Raw genomic sequence first — 23428 nt, 5'->3', positions numbered from 1 at the left:
ATTTAGGGGTTACCAGGGGTCACAGCTTCAAACCCTGGCTTGCCCTTTTCTACCACTACCACTGCCTTTGCGACCCCTGGCCTTAGAGGTAGCAAATTCAATACCAGGAACACCGGGGCAGATGGGGCTCCACTCTCTTTATTTTCTGACAATTTTTTATTACACTATTATTGAAGAAATAACATATAATATTTAATAATAATGTAATAAAAAATATTGAAAAAATAAAATATATTATTTACTAATAGTGTAATACAAAATTTAGTACAATAAGCTGGAATATGCCCTTCCATGGCAGCTGAGGTAAATAACGCATGCTTTTAAATGTATGTTGTGTGTGTGCTTGCGGGTGACGGTGTGTTTGTGTGAGAGAGTATTTATTTATTTATTTTTATTTAAAAGGTTTTATATAGTGCTGGCTGGACTCAAGGGTATCAGAGCGCTTTACATGGGTATTAATTGCAATAAAGCAAAATATTACAATAAGGTAGTATTCAAAAAAACTAAACAAACAGTTGAAAGCAGCATAAATATTACACAATTAAAATACAAAAGTTGCAATGGACTACTGCCAATCCTGTGAGATTAGGCTGGTGAGGGAGGGGAAGGATGGAAACGAGGGAGGTAGGTTAAAGGAATGGGGAGAGGCTAGGGAAGAGGGCAGGTTAAGGCAAAATCATACCGTAATACATGGATAATTAATTGTAATGTAAAAGAATTACAATGAGGTAGTACTCAAAACCCATCCGAAACACTAAAAGCAACTCCAGTTTTACACAATCAAATAACATATATTTCAATGGGCTACAGCAAGTCCTAAGAGATTAGCCTAGCGTGGTAGGGAAAGGATGGAGAAGAGGGGGGAAGGGGATGGGAATGGGGCGGGGCTGAGGAGGGGGGGCAATACCAAAAAGTTATGGCAATACCAAGTGGGAAGAAGCAGGTCCTATGGGAGAGACTAGTGGGAGGAGTAAGAGGGCGACGGAAGATGAGAGAGGGGAGCACAGTAGGAGGCCAGGGTGGGATGAGTGCTCAGGGAAGGGATTAAGGACCCCAGTATTTGTTGAGCAGGAGAAGTTTGTTGTCTTTTTTTAAGCTGACGTAAGAGGGGCTGCAATGAAGATCTTTAGGGAGAGAGTTCCAGATGTTAGGCGCGTTCCTGGCAAACAAGCGAGATAGTATGGTTTTCTTGTTTAACAAAGGCGGGACAAGAGCGAGGGTGTTGGAACTCCTCAATAATCTAGGGCATCCAGCTTTGTGAAGTTCATGAGAGAGGTACTGCGGGGAGCGTTGATGCAGGGCTTTGTGCGTAATGCAAGCTGTCTTGTAGGAAGTTCTACCTTCAACAGGCAGCCAATTGAGGGCTTTAAGGTTAGGGGAGATGTGATTGAACCGTTTGAGGTCAGTAATGAGCCTAGCAGCCAAGTTCAGAACAGATTTGATGGGGTTAGGTGGGTTTTAGGGGTTCCAGCGAGGATGGCGTTACCATAGTCTATTTTCGACAAGACCAGCGATTGGACGACTAATTTAAAGTCGTCAGCATGAATGAAGTTTGAAGAGTGCGCTTTTGGCCGAATTTGTATGTGGGGGATAAGAGTAAGGTTTTGATCAATTTTAAAACCGAGGGATTTAACTGAGTTTGATATACTGAGAGAGCAGTTGAGTGTGGTACGGTCAGAGATCCAGGATAGGATGGGGATTGAGTTGTTCTTCTGGGAGAAAATAATAATTTCGGTCTTTTTTTGGATTGAGTTTGAGGTGGTTGTAGTGGAACCAGGAGTGAATCTTACACAAGGCATCATTGAGGTGCAGAACATCTGAGCGGGATTGGATCTTATAGTAAAGTTGGGTGTCATCAGCGTATAGGTGGTAATGGATTCCCGCTTGTTTAAGGATAAGGGTGAGGGGTACCATGAAGAGATTAAATAGAGAGGGAGAGAGGATAGAGCCCTGAGGTAAGAGGTTTGGAAAGGTAGTCACAGATTTTAATTTGCTGTGTGCTGTGTTGGAAAAAGGAGGTGAACCATTGGAGAACTGAACCGTTGAGGCCAAAGCGATCTTCCAGTGTGTTAAGTAGAGTAGAGTGGTTGACAGTGACGAAAGCAGTGGTGAGATCAATGACAATGTGAAGGGAGGATTCGCCTTTGTCGAGGGCGTGATAGATGTCATCAATTATGTTTAGCATGGCCGTTTCTGTACTTCAACCCTTTCTGAAGCCTGATTGGAAAGAGTCTAAAAGATTGAATTAATCAATGTTTCTATATAATTGGAGCAGGGCGCATTTTTCAAGGGCGTTTGAGGGAAAAGGGAGGTTGGAGATTGGGTGAAGGTTATTTAGGTCATTAGGGTCACCAGCAGGATTTTTGAGGAGGGGAGTGATTTCTCCCAATTGAAGGGAAGCAGGGACACAACCCGAGTTAAAAGGAGGAGTTGATGATAGAGGTCCAATAGGGGGAAATGATTTGTTTTAGATCTAGAGTAAGGTTGGAAGGGAGAAGGTCTTTAGTGTGAGATGACGGTTTAAGTCTGGAAATGACGTTAAGGACATCAAGTTCAGTTACTGGTTAGAAGTCGTGCCAAGAAGCATTATTTGTTTGTTCAAGTACGATGGGGACAGGTTCAAGAGTAGGGACGATAGGAGGGCACGATGAGGAGTCATGAGGAAGCGTAGGGAGTGAAGGAGAGTTGGAGGAAATGTCTGGGGAGAGACGTACGTTAAGAGGCGGAGATTGATCAATTTTGGAGATTTTTTCTGAGAGGTAGTTGGCAATTTCTTCGCATCTCCCAGTGGTGGCAATCACCTTGGGGGGTTCAGAGGATGTTTGGTTTATAACAATGCTGAAGAGTTCCCTAGGTCTGTTTTTGACCCGGTCAAGGTATGAGCGGAAGAAGGAAATCTTAACATTGAGGATGTGCTTTTTTAGTTGGACCTTTCGGATCTGAGAAGAGAGAGATTAAAGGGGGCAGGGTTTTGCCTCCATATGCATTCAGTCGATCTAAGAGCGCACCCCTCATTATTGAGTTCAGGGTTGAACCAGGATTTGGAGGAGGAGTTTTTCTGTTGTTTGGTTTGGCTGGGGCCATTTGATCAAGGACCTCAACAATGGATTAATTAAAGTGTTTGGTGAGGTCATTGGCATTTTGGGAGGGAGGAGAGAGTTGAAGTTGAGCTTTGACTTTGGTCTCAAGTTAGTCTGGGGGGGGTAAGATCAAGATTCCTGGTCAATTTCATCTGTTTGATGGTTTTGTGTAGAAGGGGTAGAACAGTATTAGTGATTGTGAACAGGATGAGGTGGTGGTTGGACCAGTCGATGGGAACAATGGAATAGAGAGGGAGGCCAGCTCATTGTTAGTAATGATAGCGTCGAGAGTGGCTCCTTTAGAGTGAGTAGGCGAGTGACATAGTTGTTTAGGGTCATTAATATCAAGTAGATCAGTGAGGAGGTTAACCATAGGATCGTCCTTTTTGTTCCAATGAAGGTTAAAATCTCAGAGGAAGAAGTTTTTAGAGTTGGAAAGTGAGGATTGGGTAAGGAGGTCGGACAGTTCTTCTACAAAAGGAAGAGGGTCACCGGGAGGAGGATAGATGTTGTGTAGTCGAATTGGTGGGTAGGCTTGGACTTTAAGTTCTGCACTGAGGTATTCAAAAGTAGAATGATCGGAGTTTGGCACAGGGGAGAGTTGGAGATTTATATAGATTATTGCTAGACCGCCTCCAATTTTGACAGATCTATCTTTTCTGAGGATGGAGTAGCCAAGGGGAGAGAGCAATTCAAGAATGGAAGAAGAGTGATCTTTAAGCCAGGTTTCAGTAAGAAAGGCTGTCGAAAAATATTCAGCACTTCACTCAGGGCAGACTTTGTCCCCGGATCATTTTTTTCTTTGAAAACTTGGCAAAGGCCTGTAAATTCTTCTGTTGGCTCCAAGCTACGGTGGCAGGGCAGGCAATTACCGCATTGCAATACTGCATATTTTTCGACAGCGCATGGGTTCGTGCAAATATGTCATTGAAAAGAGATGAATTCTCCAACGTCGGGAGGTGGTATTCTTGAACAGTTACTTTTGTACAGCTACAATAAGAGAAGCTATTTGGGTCCTGATGAGAACTCGGTATTTATCAAGAGTTCGAAACGCGTAGACCATCTATGCATCAGCCATAAGTTTGTAAAAAATACTTGATTCTGAATGGAAAGATTACAATTTAGATAACAATGTTTACTATGGCTTGTACTTGAAGTATATGATTCTAATGAAATAATGAAATTGTAATTTAGTAAGGGATAGTTGTGAATGTGTTGAATGAATGTGAGAAAGTCTGACAAGGTTGAATGAGTGATTGAATGGGGAATATTAGGAATGTGAATATGCAAATATGTGTTGATGTAAAATCTTTTTATGTAATTTTTGTCTCCTGTTGGTTTTCAAAAGATTGAAATGTGAAAAAAATTTATACATTTTGTCAAGAAAAATAATTGAAATGTAAAATGATTGATTCAAGACAGAATTATAAGTCTGTGGCACATGTTGTTTCATTCTCAATATGTTCACAAGAATGGGAGTTCAAATTAATTAGCATTACTGACATTTTCTTTGTTTGATAGGAGACAGGACAGAGGCAGAAGGGACAAGCAGACATAATCAGGCCCAACACAATGTTCAGCAGGCAGAGCCATCTATGGGCTCCTCCGTCTCCCGTCAGGGGGAACGTGCATTCAGCATGGTGGCATTACGAAAGAAACACCTCATGGACAGTCAGGGATAGTTGCGCTGCATAAATTATTGTTCGGTTAGTGCAGCCATTAGGGGGTCAGGTAGCCAGGCGTAGGTAATAGATGGGGGGGAGGATCAAGAAAAAAATATAAAATAAAATAAATAAAATGAATAAAATGGAATTCTCACTTGTGTGCATGAGGAGAGGTAAGACCAAGGGGTGTTAACTAGCAATGAATGTGGGCTAGTCCAAAGTAAGGTAATAAGACCAAGATGGCCACATCTTTAGTAGTGGATATCAAACCAGAAAGGTAGTCCTATTTCACTTTTCCTTAGCTGGGCCAGATGAGTAGTAGCCCTGTTTCAGTTTCTATAGATATTTGGTTGCTTTGTCCTTTTCCAATTTCTATGTCATCTGCTTCTTGGGGGAATCTGGGTCTCTTCCTGCCTAAAAACAGGCTAAAAGCAGACTCAAAATCCTTAGTAATGGTGATTAGTAGGGGCCACCATTTTGTAGGCATCGGGGGTATTTGCAGTCAATTAGAGCAGCAAAAAAAGGGGGATCTGCTAGAGAACGAGCATGTGCCCACCATGTGTAGAGGATCTCGCCGTCAAACACTCGTCACATATGCTAAAACATTATCACTCTGGCAAAAGCCCAGACCGTTCAAGCCGCTCCTAATCCAGATCGAACAACTGTTTAAAATCAGTTTATTACGCAAAATGCCTGTGGGGGGTGGAGTAGACATATGTGTGTGTGAGTGAAAGTGGAGGTAAAAGGGCATGTGATGATACTTCCACTACCCCTGGCATTTCAGTGAATTGACGTCCATGTGCAGCGTATATGAAATTAGATAGGGCAGCTAGGGCTATGTTCAATCTCGCACAGAGGGAATGCAGGTGTCCTGTTCTGGTTTGTTTCTCTTCACAGCACTGGCCAGCATAACACTCTGCATATCGGACAGCACCTGGTATAAGGCTATTAACTCACATTGATTAATTTCTCAGCTTTTATACATGGCCTACTGATGTGGAGCTACTCTCCACACGTCCTCTTCTCTCTGCTTCCCTCAATGTAGTGAGAGGGAAAAGTAGTACTTCCTGTCTCCACTTAGGAAGTTCTTGGCATCTCACTTCTGTCTAGACCAGCTAGACCGCTGACCTACCTATATACCAATGTCCTTTCCTGGAGGACATAAAATCTCCCCCCTACTTACAAATAAATTCAGTCAATCTCTTCAGTGCAAACTTTGGGCTCTGTAGTTGGTTTCTTTGCTCCGCAAATGCTGAGAGTGGTTCATCAGATGTTGAGAGTGATGTCTGTTGGAGGGAGTGTTCATTGCTGAGGTGAGCATCCTTTGGACTCCTTGAATTGTTTGTTAGCTCTGCTGACCTACTTACATAACAATGTCCTTTCTTAGAAGACATGACATCTCCCCCCCCAATTACAAAGAAATTCAGTTAATCTCTTCAGTGCATCCTTTGGGATCTGTAGTTGGTTTCTTTGCTCTGCAAATGTTGAGAGTGATTCTGCAGATGTTGCGGGTGATGTCTGTTGCAGGGAGTGTTTGTTGGTGAGGTGAGCATCTGTTGGGATTCTTGTTTGTTTTATTAGCTCTATCGATGTTGAGTGGGGTTTCTGTTGAGAAAGGTGTTTCTATGATCGATGTTTCACGAGATCAAGGGTTGGCTCTGGGACCCATTTGCTTGTTTTGTTTGCCTCACCCACTCCCAGTTGCATTTGGGAATGCTGAAGTCTTTGACCATCCAGGCATCTGCATGTTCCTTTCTCATTCCCCTTTCTTTGAGAATGACATGTCTCTGCCAACCTTTCTGCCTTTCATACAGAGTGATGAGACAGCATTTTCCCAACATTTCTGGGAAATGTCCCATACGTTTGTTCTTATTCTGCAAGCTCGATGAGTCAACCGAGCTGTCCCCATCAGAGGCGAAGGTATAATATTAATGTCTTGACGTGAATATAACAGACATGACATGTTGCGTTGTAGGGTAAGTGATTGGTCTGAGTTATTGGCATGTGATGATTTGCTCTGAACAGGGAGAACATTCTCTGATTCCACTGTGCATTTGGGTGATTGATGGCATGGGCGTTTTCTCTCGATCTTGATGTGCCAGATGGTTCTGTTGACATGAGTGATTGTGCTGCCATGCTTTCTGAATCTGATTAATCGTCTGCTGGTTTTCTTTGAGAAAGTCCTTTTGGGTCTTGTCTGACTTGTGAATCTCTTGAGCTGATGGACTGTGATGAACTGCTCCTTGAGTCGGATTTATCTTTGGGACGTTTCCTTGGGTACATCTCTCGAAGTGCCTTAAGTGCTCCTGCAACCGGGGGATAATTTGATAGGTGAGTGTTTATTTCTTTTGTTTTGCCCCAGTGTATTTTGTCTCTGCTCCTCTCATGTGGTATTAACTGTCTCCTCTCAATTTTCTCCTTATTGTCGTGGGCGTCTTGAGTGCGTTTGCATACCGGTTTCTGGAGTCTTATGTTGTTTGTTTCTTCTTCTCGCTTGTTAGGCACACTGTTGTCTGTGCCATGTGTGTGATATGTCCCGCTGCTTGATGCTTCTTCGGAAAAGTCTAAGCAGCTCGATGAACAGTGGGTTGGTCTGGTGTGTTTGTATACCGGTTTCTAGAGTCGGTGTGAATTGCCCAATCTTCTGTCGTTTTTTTTTTCTTGCTTGTTGGGCATGCTGTCGTCTGCTCCATTTGTGTGATCTGATCATTTGTGCTTGATGCTTCTTCAGAATACTCTGGAAAGTTTGATGAATGACTCTTTGAAGTTATTTCAGTTTGGCTGTCACAATCCCGTATTGTTCCAGTCTTTTGTTTGCCATCCTCCACCGCCGACTGTATTGTTGAATCTGAGTATTTCATGTCACTTTGTCTATTGTAATATCTTGTCTCTGGTCTGCCTTTGCCCTCACTCTTTCTGGCTCTTTTGGTCTCTTGGGCTTTACTCACTGACATGAGAAACATCTCATTTTTCTTGTCTTTCTTTCTTGTTTGGGTTGCAATTCTCTTGCTTTAGCCCGCTCTTCAGCTTCGGCCCTCCTGATGATTTCCTTTAGTGAGAGCTGCTTTTGAAGGATCTTGCGCATCGTGTCTGGTATTGAACAGCCCTCAATTACCCTGAGTTGAATTGCTTCCTCATTTGAGAATGTATTGAAATTGCAGTACTGTACCAGACTTTGTAACCTTGTAATGTGTGTTAATGATTCACCTAGTTCTTGCCGTGCTGCGTTAAAGATGAGGTGTTCTTGATCCGCATCTTCCTTTGTGTTGAAATGGGCACATAGTGTCTCTTTGAGTTTTTCATATGTCTCTGTATCCTTTGTTGAAAATGTTCTGATTAGGTGTCGGCCTTCGTGCCCCACCAGCTGAAGTAGTAGTAGCAGATGTTTTTCATCTCTTCGCTCACTGGCTGTTGCAAGAAATTCATCCAGTGACTCCAGCCACCGGTTCCATTTGGGACCTAAACTCTGGGTGCTGGTCTGTGTCACTGGGGGTGGCACTTCAATGCAGGGGTTCGCTTTCTGTGTTTCTTTTACGACCAACATGATGGTGGAATGTGCTAGTATGATAACTGCTCACTATACTTTATGTATTATTTGTTGGCCCTCTACGGTAGAGATCTTGCGTATATTGTTTATTTTTTTTTATTTTTGAAAAGCTCTCGCTAAGGTGACCGCCGTATTCTTTCTCACAAGCTTCACATTTTTCTTTTAGAGCTGTTCCCGCTTTGATGCCTTCCAGCTATGTGTATTCCTTCCAAAAGCCAACCTGGCTTGGTGTCTGGCCTTAGTATGGCTGTCTCAGTAGGCTTCAGTGAGTTAGGCTTGGATTGCCTGATTCGGATATGGCCACCTTATTGATTTCAGTGGATTTGTCTCAGGGCACCTGACTTCAAGATGGCCACCCCATAGACTTCAATGGACTGTCCCTCAACTTGCCTGACTTCAAATTGCGCCGCCATTCGGCTGCAGCGTGCATGGCATGTAGCTCAGAGAATTCCTGCTTTTCTTTAATGCTGCATGCTAGCTGCAGGTAATTTGTGCTTCCAAAGCCCTGGTACTTTCTTATGTTACTTGCCTCCTTTATCTGCAGGCTTGATCTTCGATCCCATCCTCGTCGTCAGTTGTCCTTTCTGGATTTGTTTCTCTTCACAGCACTGGCAAGTATAACACTCTGCATAAAAGCATATAAGGCTATTAACATATCGTTATACATTTTTCGTTTTTTTTACGTGGCCTACTGATGTGGAGCTACTCTCCACACATCCTCTTCTCTCTGCTTCCCTCAATGTAGTGAGAGTGAAAACTAGTACTTCCTGTTTCCACCCAGGAAGTTCCTGTCATCACACTTCTACCACTTTCAGCTAGACCTCTGACCTACGTATATAACAATGTCATTTCCTGGAGGACATGACATCTCACCCCCTTACAAAAAAATTCAGTCAATCTCTTCAGTGCAAACTTTGGGCTCTGTAGTTGGTTTCTTTGCTCCGCAAATGTTGAGAGTGGTTCTGAGGATGTTGAGAGTGATGTCTGTTGAAGTGAGTGTTTGCTACTGAGGTGAGCATCCTTTGGGCTCCTTGATTGGTTTGTTAGCTCTGCTGACCTACTTATATAATAATGTCCTTTCTTAGAAGACATGACAGCAGGGATTACTTTTTTCCTTACATTAAGATCTATAATCTGCAGTGCATCCCTACAGCCACATACTGAGCGGGATTTTGAGGTTACCATAACTTCTCCCCCATTCAGGTGGAAGAAAACATCATTTGTAGACACCTTTTGAATCTTTGCCAACTAGTTCCCGTATTATCACACACTCAGAACTAAATTTGGAATGTCTTAGATAGAATTAAAAAGGGCCTGCTTTGGGCAAGTGTGTGGTTGAATAGTGAAACAAGTGTTGATATAGAAGTTATTTTAGATTGCCTCAGCCCTGGTTGATCTATGTTAGCAGGTCTTTCCCTGAAATTGGTCTCCCTTAACCCCTTGTGTGCTTCGGATGGCCCCCAGCTGTCCGACGTCACGGTGGGCATGTGCGGAGGACGGCCTGGGGCCATCCAAACTCCGCCCACTCAATAAAACGCCCGCACAGCGCAAACATTCGTGCAGCGCGGAACGGGTTAAATGTTTTTTGCTTCTGCCACCTTAACACCTTAAGTAAACACAGCAAGAGGTTATTAAAGTCCTGCCATGAAGAGTTCAGCCTCTCCCAAAGAATGGAGGAGGTTTTTAGCAAGTACTCAGTTTCTAACGATCTTATTTCATTAGCCCTAGGAGATTTGTCATTTTATTTAACTTTGGAACTCCCCGGTGGGGGAGGCACCTTCTTTTCAGATTGAGGGCAGGCCCTCTGTGGCTTCTTTTATGCTTTTTGAAGGGGGCGAAAGTTTGGGACAGTATTATACCAGCATGTCCATGTGATGCTGGCTGAGAAATCTTTGATGCATTTCATGTTTTTCTGAAAATGTTATTGCTATCGCTTCCAACACCTTCTAAAGCATATCTTTAAGCCACTTGCCTTCAAAAAATATGGGAATGCCCAAATGTACTGTCGAACATTAATGAGGCGGTCTGGGTATTTGTTCCAGTGTTTGTTGCTTCCTCAAAATGTCTGAGTGAAGAAGGAGATCGATGGAGGGGTGACGGCATCGTAGGTAATTTATTGCTAAGTTAAAGCACTTTACTGTAGTTAAGTTGTTAATCATTTTTGGTAGTCATCTTTTAAAATTTTATGGTGTGCTCTTGTAAAATTGAGATGAATTTTAACCTGCTCTTTTATGATTTTTATCCCAAAATCGGATAAAGATATTTTGAATTGAACGCTAGCAAAATGATTCAGCATAATATATACCTCGAAGAAAACAGTTAAGTCCTTATATACAGTTTGGCAGAGCAGCAAAACTACTGTAACCAACAAAGCTCCTGCCCTCAAAACTCGTGGTCCACCTGCTCAATGCACGGTTGGAAGGCATGCTCGGTCTTCTGTAATTCTCGAGTCTGACTCCATTTTGTTCTGTGCCACCATTTTGTGTTGCCCTCACGTAGGCCTGTGAAGGTAGCCTGGCGAATAAAGTGGCCTGGACTTCTTAGTTCATGTATACATTAACTAAGGTTTGTTTTTGACTCTGAAATGAACTGTATGAAACTGACCTCTTCACCTGAAACTGACCTCACAAAGCCAATTTCCCTGATCGATCTTTGTCTGAGATTGCCAATCAATGTTCAGGAAATCGTTAACTTTTAGTTTCCTTGCACATGCCTTATCTTGTTCATCATCTGTTACTGTTTCTTTTTATGTTTCTTCATTACATGGGTTCTGCTTTCAATTATAGGTTTGTTCGGCTTTTGGAGGTTGAATTTGGGACATTCTTAATGATTAACTTTTGGGTTGGGATACTGTAAATGTAATCATGCCATGCCCTGCAGTGCCATCTAAATCAGATTAACCTTTGTGAACTATGTAATTATAATGTTTTGCCGATTTTCCATTTGTTTAAGAATGTAATTGGTACAACTCCCTTACATGCCTGGGGCAGGATAAAGAGTATATAAGTTGTGAAGTAAGACCATTCTAGCAAACTGCCTCATTCAGTTGCTAAGGCTTCTGTGTGACGTAGTCTCACTCATTTGAGGTTAATAAAAATGTACTTTTATATTCCAGCTTCTGTGTCAAGTTCTTCTTTGTGAGTTTAAAAGGACTAAGTATCAGTGGAACCCCAGAGAAGTGGATTTTTGATTTCTACAAGTGGAGCCTCTCAGTACCTAATTTGTGCCGGTGGTTTCGGTTGCTCAGCACCAGCACTTAATTGTCAACAGTGCCACATGGTAGTGCTGTTTGTGTAATTTGGAGATGAACACAATAGCAGCTGTTTATTAGTCTAATATTCATAAAAACAACTCACACCTGCCACCCAAGCTATTTTTAATGATCTGAATACTAACACTTCTAGAGTGTGATGGTTTGCAGTTGTGTAGGTAATGTTATTGCCAGCGATGGTAGGGCAAATGGATGGTGCAACCTGCAGCCGCATCCAGACGAGGGACCTGGCACTTATTATTTAACAAATTAAGCACTGGAGCCTCTACTCCTGGCTTCTCCAGCGAAAGTCTCGAACCTGGTGGCCAATCTGCCAAAAGGCCTCCAGGTCACAGTGATGATCGCCCTCCACCCTCTATTTAGTGTGGTTTGGAGATCACTGGTTTTCTCTGGGGCGTGGGACCCTAACTTTTGGATATCCTAATCGATTCAAGTGGTGGTGGCTTACAGGCCTACTCTGCTCCTGTTGCTGTGTCCGTTGTCCTCTGCTGTATGACTCTCTTGCCAAGGGGTCTGGTCCCTTCCCTAGTGTAAAACTACTTTAACCCACTCTAGTCTTATTTGTGGGTTGGTCCATTGGCGAGGGGTTTCCTATAACTTCAGTTTGTTCTGCTCTGGAGCTAGTGGGCTCCTGCTGAACTGTCGTGGTTTACAGCGAGCCTCGAGTGTGACAGCTATAGCTCTATTATATGGCACACTTTGGAGCCCCATTGTGTATAGGGCCTGCTTCCTTCATCCTGCTCCCCCCTACTGTAGCGATGGGGGATGGGTTGCTCTGTGTTCCTGGAGGGACTTGAGTGGGTCCTACAGCTGGGAACAGCATACCCTTTATCTTGCCAGTGTGCCATCCTGTTTCTTTGCAGTGGCAAAATGTGTAATCCAGTAATATTAACCACACAGTCCTGTGGCCACGCAGTTTTGGATACAGGTGCATGTGTTTTATCGTTGGAATGTTGACGAGCACCTTAGAATGCATTCCTTGTGCTTCCCATGGTTTAATTCTCTCCTGCTGCAGTCTCCTTTGCTAAGTTGAACATGCCTGTTCTGGCTAGATGTCCTACTATGCTCACTGCCTTTTGTGGTTCATGCCTCTTTGTTTGGTCTGGCCTACTTGTTATCTTGACTCTCTGTAGTGTTGTTTCTTCCCATTTCCTATTTTGCTTCCCCTCCAGGGTGGCTTCTGTTACTTTAGCTGATTCTGTCAGGTTGTCTTGTCTTACAGTCTTCTTTGTGCTTTTGCCTGGGTTGTAGAAGATGCTCTGTTTATGATGTGTGTGTTGTGCCTGTCTGTCACACAGGGGTAACCTCCAACACTGCCCTGTCTGATTGAGGTTCTGTGTTGGATGCTTTTCTCTGCACCTTTGGGCCACCTTTCTTGTGATCAGGAGGCTCTGGTGGCCAGGGTCAGACTGCGACAAAGAATTGGTCGGACACCAATACAAAGCGGCCCCCATGAGCAATACAGATTGCAAAAAAATGTGCCCATATTTGCAAATGAGCCCAGTTTTGAACTTGTAAAGACATACTGTATGGGTATTTTGCAAGACATGGGAGACTGCATGCATTTGTGCCTTCTGCAGGCAATGCTTGTATTAATAACAGGAAAATCAACAGTAAAAATGGGCCATCTGCCCATAAAACTGGCCCAGAAACTTCTTATAAAAACAACCCACACACTGTTCTATTAGACCAGCCCACCAGGCACTGCCTAGTTGCCCTATAGTCCAGGCCGCCAGTTCTGGTGGCCTCTAGGTATGGGTGCTCCTTATTACCTAGTGTGCTTTGTGAGCTGGTAGTGTAGGGCTTCTCCTTCAAATTCCAATTGTGCATGTCAGTCCTACCTTGCTGTCAGGCTCTATCTTTCAGTTGAATTGCATCCTATCTGGTGACCTTCTCTGCCTTTTGGTGATTCTTGCAATGTTGTGCCCTGTGGACCTGGGGGCATATTTACAACAAAATGGTGCAGTGCGGCATTGCAAGCAGTTTAACTGTGCCCTGCTGCTTCATTTAAAAAAATGCACATATGCACCGTATTTTCAAGAATACAGTGCACCCCTGTGTTTTCCCTTGATCCGGCACTGAAAAAGCTGCCTAGTACCAGCGCAGGCTCCCATGCACCACTCTAATACCTCCTTTTCAAAGGCGTTAATTTTCGGCGCTGCCTCACATTTACAGATCCTTGTAAATCTGAGGCAGTGGCAAAAAGCAATATGTGTTTTACTTTGGAGTGTCCACAGCAACACCCTTTGCGATGGCTTCCTTAAAGGGATGTCTGCTTATTCCTTCGGGGTACAGGGCTGCTAGAATGCCTGTAGGCATTCCGTATATTCAGTGTTTCCTGTGGAATACCTGAGAGGCCGACTTCTCCAGAACTTCGAGTGTGGACAACTGGTGTTTCATTCTCTTTTGACCTTCATGGACATAATCCATGGTCCTCAGGCATCTCAAGGGGGCCTTTGGTTTTTGTTTCCTTCTCTTCTTGTATATGAGGATTTATCTATTTATTTTTACTAAAATGTTTGGCTCTGCCATGGGGAGAACTGGGGCCCACAAATCTTAGGATCCTAAGTTCCAATCTTGCCGATCTTAAGTTCTTTCTTGTTTGTGTGATATTGTTCTCTGGTCCAGGCAGTTTCCCTTCAGTTCTAGGTTTCACTTCAATCATGAGATGGCTTTGCCAGGTTTTTCTTCAGTATTCCTACTCTTCTGAAGCTGTGGTAGGGCATGCATTGAACGTACACAGGGCTTTACTGATTTTCCCAGCCTGTGGCCAAGGACAACATTTTGTGAAGGTCCTGCTAGATTGCATGAGGGAAGGGTCTACCCCATAGTAGCACAGTGCCACCCTGCACCTGATATAAGCCAGAAAGGTGCCAAGTGTCTCCTTAGCAGCATCCCACTAGGATGTAAAAGCAACAAAGGACTGGATTAAAACCTCTTTGGCATTTCCAGAAGAAAGAATCCATCAAGAAAAAGGTATAAAAATTCAGGGGCAAAACTGCATCAAAGAGGGCGATGAATGAAATGAAAAACAGGGCACTGAATACATTGAGATATAGCCTTCTCTTAGCAGAATGTCCTTATATTTGAGCTGGGCAGGAAATTGAGTCACTGGGAAAAACGTTCGACATCCTATTGGACGAGAAACGTCCAGCAAAAATCACAGGAAAGCCTGCCTGCTAATCTTGGATCGCAGTAGATTTCAGTCTAGTCACACTCTCTGTTTGAGGAGAATGACAGTTTCCAGAATTGCAGGCGTGAGAACAGCAGCCTCATGTTTGACATCCTTCCAATCCAGTCCACACCTCTCCAGCCATTTCTTTATCATTGCTCTCCACACGATATGTGAACCCTCTAACTTACAGCCGACCATGGCCATGGAGAGCTGATGCTGGGTGCACTGAAAGAAGGCATACTTGAGTGGAAGGACCAAAAAGACAATCTCTCTCTCTGGGCACACGTCCAAGTGGGCATCTTGAGTGAGCTCAGTTCCCAGATGTAACACCTGCAGTGATTCCTTTCATTTCTGGGGTTTTGCTGGTTCTGTTTTTGGTACTGGTGGTCAGGGTTCAATGCTTTCCACTACAACATTTAGTCGCTGGGTCTAGTTTGATTTTTGTACCACTTATGAATCCAAGGGTCAGGGTTTCTGTGGACATCCTTGGCCTCTCTGCTGGGGGTATAGCTACTTTTTGGGTGGACGCTATTGTCCTTATGTATGATTTGTAGGGTTCTTACATGAGCCTCCCCCCACACCATTGCCCAGGACTGACGTTTGGATGCGCCCTCAGCCAGTTGTGGGGGTTTACAGTGAAGTAGTGTGGCTCACTGGTTAGAGGCGGCAGACCCGAGAGCAGAGGACGGCCCGGGACCAGGGTTCGATTCCCGGCGCGGCAGGTTTCTGGACCAGGGTCAGCGGACTCGATAATTCTCTCGCCTCGGTGCCCACTCTGATCAGCGATCACACTCGGCAACTCTGGGCATTAGCTTGCCTCATCTTCACTAACGGCCCCACCAGACCGCCGGGGATGCCTGGTCTCACCCTGGAGATACCCATTAAGGGACCATCTCTCAGGGAAGCCAGGAAGGGCTTCGCAGCGGTCGAAGCGCCTTGGGACCCTCCGGGTAAGTAGTGCGCTATATAAATGCCTATACATTACATTACATTACATTACATTACAGTGTTTTCGACCTGCACCAAAGTGGATTCCTGATCTTGTTGTGTTTGCTTGTTTTGGGCAGTGCTTTTGTTGAGTCTGGTTCCTTATGGTTTGGCTGTGAGCAGACCCAGTGTGCCTGGTATGCCATGGCAGTAAACAGGAAGACAGGATGAGGTTGCAATGCCTTGATTATTCACTGGTAATCATTATTACTTCAAGACAGTGTCTTCTGTGCCACAGTCCAGCAAGACACATGTTCTATAGCCCAGGCTGTTTCCATCCTGTCTTGGTGTTCTTAGACGATATTAGGATTTGTGTCTGTTCGAGGGTGAATATAATGGTGGAGGAAACAGAAGATGGGCCACAGAATAAAAAAAAAAAACTATTCTAAAATAAATCGTGTTATAGGTATGGCTGCAATAGAACTGCCTGTTTCACAGGGGACTACTCACCCCCTTCAGTAATGGCTCTGGTGAAGAAGTACCGGCCTTGCAGTAATGACCATTGTTTTAAATGGATTCAGATACGTATGGATAGGTACACATTTCAGGATGCTTGTTTCCGGTCCAGGGAGGACCTGGCTTGGCATTTTGGGCTTTACTGTTCCCATGAGGCACAGGCTCAAGACTGATTTGCATATGGCTGGGTTGAACTGGTGTGGCGGAGTGGGCTAAAGAATGATGATGGATTCAACCCTGAGCTACTAGTGACCGGGAGTGAGTGTCTTAAAAGTTTCAGCGCTCCGTCCATCATCTCCTTGAGTTTGCTAGGTAAACACTTCCAACATGTCAGGCCCCATGCTGTATTACACCGATCCCTGGAGTCTGTTGTTTCCTGCTGTGCACCATCTTATCTTTCAGTCTTGCATCTTTGACTCTGCAGCACTTATTCTACTATTTTGAACGTTAAACATGATTTATATTTTATGCTGGGTTAAGAACTGGACATTGCAGGAAAAAAACAACTATTACGACATTTGTGTTGAAACGGTCTTAAATTATTGATCTAATCTGGTACTAATATGCTAGCAATTGAGACAACGGATAATTCCAAGATTTTAGCATAGAGTTTATTCAAATTTAATTCAGGTGTTGCTTTTTTATTCTCAAAAAATATAAAACGTGATATCCCATTTTTTAAGACCTGGCCCTCTTCGGCTTTGCTTTTGAGTTGAGTTAATACCAGCAACACAAATGACAGTGCACTATTATTGCATATGTTGGCAAAATACCAGGACAATTACTCAAGGTTATTGGCCCTGCTATCAATAATAATTTATATTTTACATACGAGCTGACCACTTTGACCTCAACTGACAATCAATATTATCTCTTCTGGAGACTGCCGAAGGGTAATTGATTTACATGTATGACCCAGAAATGTACAACGCTGGCAGATTTTGATTATTCGGCCAATGCACCAAAAGGAACCACTGCTACCCGCTCATTCGACTTAACACCACGCAACAAGGGCATTTGCATTGTTGGGCCAAAGAAGACGAGGGCTGAGCTGTGACTGCTGCATTTACAGTACAATCTGAATCAGTTGTTCAAGCACAACCGAATAAGGCTGAGTCTGGAAGACAGCACAAGAAGGATGCATGAAAGGAAGACTGGCCAAAACCGGTTCTACAAATGCAGACAGAGACTCCACATCTGTGTCTGCTTACTCCAGACCTGTCAACTCACACAGTGCCACTGTGTGACCACGACCGGACTGGAAACACAAACCGACATTGGCAATTTAGTTGGACCGGCCCGGTGGTGGGGACATTGAGGGTGCTAGTGAGAAGCACTTCTGCGGCTTTAGCACTGATGCCGGCCGCTTTAGCACTGCTGCCGCTTTTGTTACAGGTGGCGATATTGCAGCACTGCTGCAAGCACTGCCCCCAGTAACAAAACCATCCCCCACCATTCGAAAACTGGTCCCCACCTTCCGAATCACCGGGAAAACGTCCGGTGCCCGCTACGGCCAGTCTGGTCCTGCATGTGACAAGCGATATCAGCTCCCATCACATGGGCTCCCGGTTGTAGTGTCGCGCATGCAATAATGACAGACACTTACTTGAGAGTTATGGAGCTTTATTGGCACACTCCTTACTCGTCCCTGTCCCTACTCTAACTGCCCCTTTCCTGCTCGTGCTCCTCCTCTTCCTCCACCCCATGACTCCGCCCACGCCCAACTAGTAGAATGCTCAAAACATAACATCTCCCCCTTTGTTAACAAAAGAACAAACTGACTTTATTAGAGTTCTTCAATCAGTCTCTGAGGCCTGTGAATGTTCCTTCTAGGTCGCAGATTCATGCCACCATCATCCAATTCAGCTTCAGTCCTCTGATCAGGTCTCTGGGCTGTGCCCGTTTGATTGGGTCCTTGTGTTTCCGGTGGATCTCCATCCTGTTCAAGCGCCTCTTTCATGCCAGGCGTGCACTTTTGAAAATAAGACACATTCCTGGTGATCCTTCTATTTTCGGACGCCGCCGTGACCATGGTGCCCTTTTGTTGGGTGACAACCAAGGGTTCGTCTTTGAACGTGCAATCTGTTTTTCGGGATTGTTCTTGTTTGACTACCACACAGTCCCCTGTCTGTAATGAAGGAGACTTGGCTCTCCTTCGAGTGTCCGCATACGATTTCATTTTGTTCTTACTGGTTTGATCAGCCAGGGCCACTTCTTGGTGGACATGTGTCGGAGACACTGGTCGCAGAGCACCTTCCCACGTCGGAATCCTTGTTCTGATGGGTCGCCTCAGCATAAGAGTGGCCGGGCAGTTTCCTGTGGTGGCATGAGGTGTAGTTCGGTATGCTCGCAGGACTTCGTTGAGGGCAACTTACAAGTCTTTCTTCTCGAGCGTGGCTTGTTTGAACGTTTTCTTCAGAGTCGCCATGAACCGCTCAATGGTGCCATTAGCCTGGGGCCACAAAGGCGTGACCTTTCGATGTCTAAAGTTAAGGTGTCTTGCAACTCGCGAAACTCCTGGCCATTGAAAGGAGGACTATTGTCTGTTTTGAGTTCCTTTGGGACACCCCATGCGGCAAACCCTCACCAAGCACCGCAATTGTGCAAGAGGCATTAGTGGATGGTACGAATTGGGCTATCGGAAACCTCGAGTAATCATCCATGATAGCCACCACATACTTGCCGGATTCAAGTGGTCCGTAAAAGTCCATGGCTAGTTCTTGCCATATCCCACTGGGTAACTTAGTCATTTGAAGCAGAGCTGGGGGTGTTCCATGGCTAACGAGTTGACACTGGGGGCAGTCCTTGAGGGTGGCCTCCACCATGGAATCAAGCAGCGGGAACCAGACTCGCTCAAGGAGATTTCTTTTGGTTGCAACCACTCCCCTGTGGCCTTCATGAGCAAGGTTAATGACTCCTTATCGTAGCTGCCTCAGGATGACAATCCGATGGTCTCTCAGAAGGAGCCCCTCCGAGGTGGCAGAAAGCTCATCACTGATGTGCCTGAACGCTTGCATTTCTTGGCGGACCTGAGGATCGGTCTTCTCTTCCTCACTGTTATGCCTCCATCTATGGGAGCGCAGTCGGCGCATCACTTTCTGAAGAATGTTATCTTGGGCTGTAACTTCCTGGATTGCCTCTAATGGAATGGCTGGAGGTCGGGCTGATCCTACTACAAAGTGTATGTATTCTTCAGCTTTTGACGGAGGCGAGGCATGGGATGCCTGAGGGTGTCGGGACATATAGTCCGCAGGGTTCTCCCCTTACCCCGGTTTGTGTATGATTGTGTATGTGTATTCCTGTAGGCGCAGGCCCCATCATTCGATTCTAGGTGGCATCTTGGCATTGGGGTTGCCAAATATGGTGACCAACGCCTGGTGGTCCGTTATCATGGTGAAATGTTTACCATATATGAAGACATGAAAGTGCTCGCAGACGACTGCGAGGCTCTCCTTTTCTGGCTGAGAATAGGCCTTTTCAGTTTCCGATAAGCTGCGACTGGCATAGGCCACGATGTGCTGTTGATCAGTGCCTTTGTCGTACTGGGCTAAGATGGCACCCAGACCCACTGGACTGGCATCCACCGTTATTTCAGTTTTCCTCTTGGGGCTAAAGTATGCCAGGTTGTCCGCAGCCTCAACAGCCTGTTTGATTTCCCGAAAGGCCCTCTCACATTGGGGGCTCCACACAAACGGTTGTCCTTGCTTGGTGAGAGTTCTCAATGGATGACTGATAGTGGCGTAGTCTTTGATGTATCTGGCACAATAGCTCGCCATGCCCAGAAATGAACAAATGTCACAAACATCTTGAGAACTCTTGGTAGCATTGAGTGCAGTCACTTTTTCTGGGTCAGGCCTCATGCCCGCTCCCAGGAACACATGGCCAAAGAACTTGAGAGTGGATTGGTGGAACTCACACTTGTCCTTATTTAGGGTCAGGTTGGCCTCTAGAAGGGCATGGCATACTCGATCTAGCACCTTGTCATGCTCCTGTGTATTCGACCCATATACCAAAATGTCATCACTGTAATTCAGCGAGTTGGGTATGTATCTGATGGTCTGACGAATCATCTCCTGAAATTTTTCGGCTGCTGATGAAATGCCAAAACTCACTCTCTTGTATCTAAACAGACCTAAGTGGGTAGCGAAAGTGGTTATTTACCTTGATTTCTCATGGAGTTCCAGCTGGTGATAGCCTTTATTTAAGTCAAGCTTAGAAAATACTCTGGCTCCATTCAGGGCGGCTATCATATCACTTAGGTGGGGTCCTGGGTGACGCTCTCTCTCTATGACAGGATTGGGAAGTCTCATGTCCACACACAAATGCACCTTGTCCGGAGTGCCTTTCTTTGGGACGATGACGACTGGTGACACCCATGGTGTGGGACCATCTGTTTTTTCAATAATGTCAGTTTGTAGCAGCTCCTGAATCTCATCTTCCACCGCTTGCTGAAGATGAAAAGGCACTCGTCGAGGGTTGTTGAGCTACAGGGTGCACTTGATCGTTGATGTGTAGACGGATCTGACATTTGTTCATCTTTCCGAGCTCAGTGAATAACTTCGGGAACTTACGGATTATGTCCGGATCATCGCTGACTCTATAGAGGATCTCTACAAGGCGGAGTCGTTCCGCAGTCGGCAAGCTGAGGAGGCACTCAGCCTCAGGGCCTTCAATGACATGGATGTATGCTGTCACAGGCTTGTCTTCCTGGGTGAGAGCCGTTTCGAATTTGCCCAAACATGGAAGTGGTTTCTTCGCCATCCAGGTGAATACACTTACGTGTGCTGGACTCAGTCGAGGTGGTGATTTCATTTTGTTATATTCTGTCACGGGCATGTAATTTAGGGATGCCCTACTGTCAAGCATAAATTGTGTCTCATGGGTCCCCACTCTTATGTCGAATGGGGGATACCTTTTTAGCTGATCTGGGTCTGATACCATGCAAACATATTCATCTGTATACTCAGACTCTGCGGACGTCGATCTTGATTCTCTCGACGGCGATCGCTTCAGTGATCTCCTGGTCCACTGGGATCCATGAGAGTCTCGGCTGGAACGGGACGATCCAGAGGATGACATCGGCCTGTCTTGCACAGCTTTGGCGTGATGTCTTCTGGGATCAGACCGCAGCTTGTTCGTTTCACCTCTTCTTTCCTTGTTGTATACAATTTCCAATTTAAAACATTTATAAAGCGCAACGTTCACCGTACGGTTTCTTGGCGCTAGTGGAGGGTCCGGCAACTGAGGCAGAATAAACCTGTCGTAGGGCAAGAATGGGCCAGTTACACGGAGAAGGCCTGTTTGAAAAGGAACGTTTTTAGGTCTTTGTGGAAAGAAACATAATGAGTGGCAGAACGAAGGTGGTCGGGGAGGGAGTTCCAGAATGTAGGAGCCAAGGTAGAGAAATTGGCTCCACCCCACTTTTTGCGCTTGAAACGTGGGATTTGAAGGAGAGACTTGGAAGAGGAACGAAGCTCTCTGGTGGGGACGTATTCGTTTATCAGCGAGGAAATGAAGGCGGGGGCAGTGCCTTGGCGGGCCTGGAAAACCATGCAGGCGGTTTTAAAAAGGGAACGTTCCTTAACGGGAAGCCAATGGAGCTCCCTGAGGAGGGGAGTGGAGTGGTGGTAATGTGGGAGACCATAGACCTCACACATCCCTTCAAAGTGATTCTTTCGCCCACACTTGTGGCACTGTTGACTCATCGCCGGACACACATCTGCATGCGGATAATCGTACCCGCATCAATAGCATTTTCTAGACCGTTCTGACTTTCTTGCTTGTTCGGCCTTCTTGTCTCTCCAGCTGGACCCATAGCGCCGACGTCCTTTGTGTTGATGACGAGAGGCCGGTCTGGACCTTCTCTGTCGTTCACCTGATCTCCTGCGAGTGTTGGTGTTTTGCGTCCAGAATGCTTGTTCTTTTCTCTCAGTTCTTCCTGTCTCCATGCATTTGGCGTGCTCCTCCACTTGATCGTGTACCCTTGTCATTTCTTCTATCTCTTTGTTCAGTTCTACTTCGCTAAGTATACAATCATATATACTTTTTTCATTGTTAATCATGGAAATACTTTCATGAAAAATGCACACACTACACGTTTTTACTATAAGCAAAGTTGCAATTATTCAGTTACTTTGCAAAAGTTTTTTTCAAACATTAAAAGATAGGTTGTCCATACAGTTTGAAAATGTAATGACAATAGAAACAGTGCAAAAGTGAATACACGTGCTCAGTGATTAGTGGTGACCGGTATAGTGATACAGTTTCATAGAGATATAGTAAAAACAAAGGTCCAACAACAACTTCAATTTTCTCTAACAGTATATTTATTCATAATTTTCTGTTGAGATGTAGTGAGGACCAATTGGTAGAGTAACGTCGACGTTTCGACCCTGCAATATGGTTCTGTCTTATTAGCGACCGTTTCGGAGTTAAGGAATCACAAACGGGAGAGAGACACAGACGGATGCTGTTCTACCCCTCGAGTGATCGCGGCTGCGGCACTTCCAAATCGAATTCCTCACCGGACGGTGACAAATTCTTTGTAGAAAGGTACAACGCCTGAATATAGGAAAGATTAATCACCCAGTGGAGGCAACGATTAAGATGCCTCAAGTACTAATTCTCACTTTGTCCCCCCCTGTTGTCCTGATGAAGACCCGAAACGGTCGTTAATAAGACAGCACCATATTGCAGGGTCGAAACGTCGACGTTACTCTACCAATTGGTCCTCACTACATCTCAGCAGAAAACTATGAATAAATATACTGTTAGAGAAAATTGAAGTTATTGTTGGGCCTTTGTTTTTATCTATATCTCTATGAAACTGTATCACTATACCGGTCACCACTAATCACTGAGCACGTGTGTTCACTTTTGCACTGTTTCTATTGTCATTACATTTTCAAACTGTATGGACAACCTATCTTTTAATGTTTGCTTTTGCAAAGTAACTGAATAATTACAACTTTGCTTATAGTAAAAACGTGTAGTGTGTGCATTTTTCATGAAAGTATTTCCATGATTAACAATGAAAAAAGTATATATGATTGTATACTTAACGAAGTAGAACTGAACAAAGAAATTGTGTAAATTCCGACAGAACCACTATTTATATAATACAGATTGCCCAGGTTCTGAGAGTCACTGGGTTACCCCATTAAAATTAATGGATTTCTTCTATCTCATCAAGATTATGGCTTTTTCTTAGCAATTTCCTCCGCAGTGTCTCGGAGTGACAACCCTCGA

The sequence above is a fragment of the Lissotriton vulgaris genome, chromosome 4_1, assembly GCF_964263255.1.
Source record: "Lissotriton vulgaris chromosome 4_1, aLisVul1.2, whole genome shotgun sequence".
NCBI lineage: Eukaryota > Metazoa > Chordata > Amphibia > Caudata > Salamandridae > Lissotriton > Lissotriton vulgaris.
Note: the sequence above shows the minus strand (reverse complement) of the source record.